Raw genomic sequence first — 6,911 nt, 5'->3', positions numbered from 1 at the left:
ACAGGACTGAAAGTAACAGGAATGAGTTTTTAGCATAGAATTAAAAAAATATATGAAAAATAACTAAATGGTGGCTATGATAATAGCATGAGCACACTGAGCATATTCTAGTGATTTTCCTATAATTTATATTTTAAAAAATAAACAAAAAGATCTAAAAATTAATTCAAGTAACATGAATGAATGTTGAGATTGACTTCTTCAGTCATAGTTACAATAAGATTAAATATACAGAAAAACAAATATGGGAACTTAATTTTGGTCTTCCCATGATCTTCAGAAGAACCAGATGATGTAACTTCCTGTTGTAGCTGTGAAATCCTGTTGTAGGAATAAGTGAAACCCAGAAACACAAATAAAATATGTAACTTTAATATTATGGATTTATTATGAAAACTATTTTTAAAGGATAGATGGGGTTCAGAGTCACACAACTATGCAAAAGTATTTTAATAATTATATTTCATGGTAGTTTATAGTTAAAGAATGGCAACAGGTAACAAATACTATTTTTTCAGTGTTAAGTGGTTTTTATTGTTTTTAATTACATATCTTAGTTTTGCAAAACTTTTGAGAAGTTATATAAAAGATATAATAAAGATAAATAAGTTTAATTTGGAAGAGTTACAACAAGCAAATAGCACACATTCAGTGGAGTGGCCTATCTATAAGTGGGTCATGCAGCAATGCAATGACCTGAAGCACACAAATTAGTCTACAAAGAATTGGTTAAAGCATGATCAGTTCTAAAATATAAAAATGCTGTGAATGGACTTAAAAGGAGTATGGTACGTCATTTTGCTCAATAAATCATTTGTATTTAGTTGTGTTTTTGTGATAAATAATCATGTTCCGAACACATTTTTGCAGAAATACTTGAAACTGTAAGGAGTTCTCGAGCGTTACCAAAATGCGGTGTACTTTTATAGGCTGTGGAAACACTCCATCTAAGTGGTCATTTTGCAGTCGAGACAGAGATTTGGGCAAATTATGGCTACAAGCGATGAGGGCTTGGTGTTTGTTATGTGCAGACCTTGCCATCCTGGGTGGGTATAGGTGGAAGGTGGAGTAGTCCACATGAAAGGGGCTGTGACTTTGAAGATTGAGGGCAGAGTTCAACACTGACAGAAGGGGGGGGGCCAGATCTCCTTGGGGCTTAGCCTGCCCTTTATGAGTCGGATTTTTTTGGCTAAGATATTGAGTTGGGTCTGTGTGGTGTTTTCTGTTGTATGCTAGCCTGTACCTTGTACATAGGCTACCATACAGTTAATAAGATGGCATGTGTTTTGTTACACCATAAGAACCAAGTTTATGTCTGTACAAATTTGCTTTGGTTGCAGGTGCTCGTGTGTATTTATGGTGGGTATGTATAGGCTGTACTAAATGTTTTGTGTATGTATTTTCCAGAAAGGTTGCAAGGGACTGGAGTGTGATGAACTGACACCCTGTTCAGCAGGTATTCCTACTTTGTACCAAATGATCATCGGTATGCTCTGGACCACCACAACCCTGACTTGGAAAAAGAAGATAAGAAGATTAATAAAATGGAAGGTTGGTAGATCTCCCCAGAAAACATAAAACAATTCAGAAAATGTAGAGATCCTTACTTTTAGATACCTACCATGGATTGTATAAAGTGCTCATACTAATACTAAAGTATAATAAACAACAAATAACTATTTTTCCTGGTTTACTGAGTCTATATAGCTAGATACAGTGCCTCCAGATTAATTGTTTAGAAACGTTAGTCTCATCATAAAACTATACAATACAGCAAACAAATGCCCTCCCTGTAGTTGCTGATGAAGTTCCCACATGCAACTTGATAGAATGGATTGATAGTCCAAAAATAAACATTTAATATTAATTATTTTCTGAATTATTTATTAGTTAGTTAGTTAGTTAGTTATGAGTTTTATTATTTATTAGTTTTATTGTGCCTACAAGCTCATACAATGTAGAGCATTTATTGTTCAAAAGCTGTAATGAAGCTAGACACTTCAACCTTCTGGAATAACTTTTTGGCAAGACAAACATATACTTGTGTTGGGCATCCGTGCAGTAAATACACACATCAGTAAGTACACTCAGAAGACACAGACACACACATACAAACACACACATACAAACACACACATACACACACACACACACACACACACACACACACACACACAGTGATTTTGTGAAAACGCATGCCCACAGAGGTGGCAGCCTTTGCTCAAGCAGTAATGGTTTAACAGCCGCCAAACCCGGGTCAGAGTGCAGGCTATGTCCCGGTGCTAATGGAACAGGGGGTTCAAGTGCTTAACAGTGGTAGTGGGCTAGACCTGGGTATGAAATCCTCAACTTTGTTATCAGTGAACCAGCACTCTAACCAATGAGCCCCAATTAATTTTTATAAACAAGAATGCCAACAAAGTCTTTCTGACATAATCTTGTTTGTGTCAGTTGAGGGGTTTGTAAAAGTGGGTAGTTGAATCAAATTAAATGTATGTTGAGGGTGGTTACATATAAATACGGTTTGTGTTACAATCCGTGAATCTTTGTACATCAAGATTCTTACTCTGCAGCTGGAAGCTAAAGATAAAGGCAAAAGCTCCTTGTGTTTACAGCATGGATGGGGGAGGTATCTGTCGGGGGATGTAAACATATGGTCACTGTGGATTTGGTGTTTGGAAAAGCTCATGGTTTAAAATTTAACAGCTGAACGATTTCCTCTCAGAGACAATGGAAGGTTTTGGGTTGACTGGGAGAAAGGGCCTGTAGACTGAGAATGAACTAGAGAGGGCAAGGTCTCTCTTTATTTCTCTCTCTCTCGCTTTATCTATCTCTCCTCATTTATATTTAATTTTAAGTTAATTGAGTGTTGCAGTAATAAGACCATCTAAGTTATTTTAACAAACATGCACTGTAACCTTCTGAAATGAATTCTTTACTATATTGAACAATTTAATGACTATATTAAAGTAGAACAGCACACAAACTCTCAAAAATCGCCTCCCAATCATTAGTATATTAAAACATTTCACAGACTGAAAACAGGTTTAACAAATGAATTTGATCATTTAAAAAAGGGTGCCTAAAGATCACACAAGTAAGAATGTTCAAACTATTGTGTAAATAGGTTGAATAGGAATGTTCCCCACTGCTCTCAAAAAGGACACATTTCCCCTTTTCATCATGTTTTGTTTGCTTTTTTACTTTTGCTAAACTTTCTTTTTTTTTAGCTAGCCAAACAACGTAAGGGGGTTGGGGGTTTGTACATATGCCGTTGTATGTAAATAATTAACCGGGGTTTAAAAATAGATTATTCAGAAAGGAACTCTCATGATTTCTTGTTCTGTTGATTTTGACTTTCAGCTTAGCTAATGTTTTCTCCTTTCAGAATTTATTTTGTGATTTGATATACCCAAAGTCACATTGTATTTCAGTGTACATGTCCAGTTTCCTTGTTCTTTGTGACTTTAAGTTGTCTTTTTGACTTTTGTTGGCTAACAGACTATATTAAATCATATTTTCAGTGAGCAGTTCTTTCAAAGTAGATTGATATACTGTATGTATTTACATTTGTTTATCTGTGCTATATTGACCCTCATTTAAAAAGCAGCCCAACCTAAAACATTGTTTATCATTTGAATGTAAATATGCCTGATATGATGTCTAATATTCTGCAGGATGAATAGGTAAATAAGTATAAACAATGTATTTTTTTCTGTCATTGCTAAAACAATTAAATGTTTATTGTAGCATAAGTGGATAAATTATATGTTTAAAATGCCAAGGAGTATTTACACACTACTTGTATTTAAAAAAAAAACAAAAAGTAAGAAATTACACAGGACCTTTATAAGATCTGAACACCTTAGAATTCCACTTCCAGATACATCATACTCGGTAATAGGGCTGCACGATAGATTGCTTCAGCATCACTATCACAATGTGCCCATGTGCTATATAATCATTATAGGTGGTGGTACAGTGTCAAATTAGGGCAAAACTAAATGCAAAGTTTTTTGATACAGTTGGAGAATATGAACTGTTCTCATTTCGCAAGGCATATCTTCTTGAAGCAGATTTTATGTATCCAATATCACAGTTATTCAAACCTGGATACATTACATACATATTAGTGTACATCTTATTTAATCACAGACTTCTGGTGACCTGGTGAAAAACCCTGTACCTTTTAATACTGCAATATATATCAGAAGAACATTCTGACATATCATTATGCAGCCATAACTCATGTTCTCATTCTCTATAACCTGTACAAAAGGGAAATCACACCTGCACAATATAATTTATTTTTATTCCAATCATGGATCCACTATTATTGCCATGTTTGGTCAATGATGCCTGCTAAAAAATATTATTTGAATGTATCACTATGTGTAAAGGGCTCAGAAATATGGTCCATTTAGGTTTGAATTTGTGAAGAAGTCCAGTCCAGTTGCAGCGTCCATGGCCTATTTTCATCCTTATCCTTTAAAATTTATTTTTTTACTTCAGGGTTTGTACAGTCAGGAAACACCTGGAAAAGTCATGGAATTTAAAAATAGCAATTTCCAGGCCTGGATAAGTTTTGGAAAAATAAAAATACCAAGAAAGTTTAGGAAAAGTCATTAAAATTTGGTCTAATTAGCTCAGGGATAATTCAGTAATTTAGCCCGACACAATGAAGCTCTCAGGACCTGACGCACACTTTATTGTTAAAGATTGTGTGTCAGATTCATTTAGGCCTACTTTAATTAATTTCGATTACAGTTTTAGTTGATTTTTGGTTTTATTAAAAAAAAAATGTAAAAATTGTATAGTCATGAAATTGTTCTTGAAGGCATGGAAAAGTCATAAAAAATCATGGAGATTTATTGGTTAAAAAGTGTATGAACCCTCTGACTTGTTTTACAGTATGTACTTCCTCTGAGCCTTCATTTTCAAACAAGATATCACACTTAACCAGATAAATACAGTCAGCCTTGTCCAATAAGAGAATAGCTGAGGAATATTCCTGTTTTACAATGCTCATTTTTGAGTTTAGTGGATAAATCATAGTTCAGACCAGCAGATGGCAGTAAGCGGCCGGTAAGACTTTGGCTGCATTTAGAGTCTAGTAGAGTTAAAAAACTATGCTGTGTATCCTAATGTATTCTATATATTATTATTAATTAACTTCATTATTTATTCATCTTTAAATATTATTACAGTCCATGCAGGCAATTTGGTAATACTTTTCTGAGGAGCAGCATTTAAAAGCTTACATGAGTCCTACCTAAGATTTTTTTTTTCTGACAGAAACCTTTGTAAACAGTGGACCATTAACAATAAACTGTAATAAAGGTTGCATTTGGATATTTATGATGTTTTTTTAAATAAGTATTTTTTACAAGACAAGACAACCCTATTTAACATACTTACTGTGGACACATAGATAGTGGCATCTGCTTTTAACCCTTCATGCAGCACACATTTACACACACAGGGGCTTTTTTGGGGACCAACCGTGGCATCCTCGTGAATCCAGGAATTAAACCCACAAACCTGTTATCAATAAGCTTGTCCTTTACCCATATCATTTGTCAGTTGGTAAAAGAGGTGGAAAAGTCAGATAAAGAGCAGAATGAGTCAAATAACAAAGATGTGTGTGGAAAAAAAACAAAAAAACAATGTGAGTATGCCAGTCAAGAACAAAGATGGCAAATTGCTTACATCACAAAAAGAACAGCAAATGATTTTTTTTTGGATCATTTAAGAGGTGCTCAATCTTGCTGAGCTAGAAATAACAATAGACATACTTAAAGCAGAAAACAAACTGGAAATTACCTCAGAAAATTGCAAACAATGAGTTATACAAGATAACAGGGTGCATAGACATGGAAATATTAATGCTCTACAGGTGGTAGAAATGGCTAGGGCACATACTCAGGAAACCCTATAATGACATCACAAAAGTATCTCCTCAGTGAACCCCAGGAGAAGAACACCGAAGATGAAGACCGAAAACAACCTGGAGACGAACAATAGAAAGACACATGGAGGAGGAGACATCTTTTAACTGGAACACCTTTGAGAAAAAGGCCAACAATAAAGACACGTAGAGATCCACGGTCCTTGCCATATGTGCCACTCGAAGGACTAAAAAGAAGATGACAATTGTCATAAAATCCTTTTGTATGGGCAATGCAGCCTTAGAAACACTGCCTGTAAGCTTAGTTGTGCTATGTTATATATGTCAGAGTCATCTGAAAAAACAAGGGTTCTCCTTCTTGGGACAGTCCACTTGTGGACAATATTTGGGGAGATCTTCCTCATCTCAGTGCCAAGTCCGATCCTATTAGAGCTTGAACAAAACACTCCTTCATGTTGTTTGTACATTTGCAGGGTCAGTGTTTAAGGCCACTGCTGTCTGTATTCTGAATTGTTTACCGTCATATTTTGTCAATACACCATTATTGAGTTTAATAAAATGTATTTTTGTTATGTTTTATGGAGATATTCATAGTTCTTCTAGACTTCATAGTAATGTATATATCTTACACGTTGAATGTAAATTAATGTTCTTTTCTTCTTGCTTTACATTAAAGAATTACAGCATTTAAGAATGACAGAAATAAAGAAATAATATTTTTATAGATTTTTGAATGAATTTTCATATTTCATGTTCTATAAAAGGAAAGGTATTCACAAACCAGCCAACAATAATTTGGGACCCTTTATGGTGCTTAAATTCCTGCTCTTCATATTTAAGGCATTATTACCAAAAACAGAACACTAGAGGTCAGCAGTGGATCATGTTAACTCTGCATGAGCAGCATGGCCATGTCCAACCACATTCATTATAAAGTTTAAAAGCAAGAACAGAATAACTTCCCCACTCTATGCATGCAGTTCAAATGTATAGGTCACTTAAG

The sequence above is a fragment of the Astyanax mexicanus genome, chromosome 1 (genome assembly GCF_023375975.1).
Source record: "Astyanax mexicanus isolate ESR-SI-001 chromosome 1, AstMex3_surface, whole genome shotgun sequence".
In the NCBI taxonomy this organism is placed as follows: Eukaryota; Metazoa; Chordata; class Actinopteri; order Characiformes; family Acestrorhamphidae; genus Astyanax; species Astyanax mexicanus.
Note: the sequence above shows the minus strand (reverse complement) of the source record.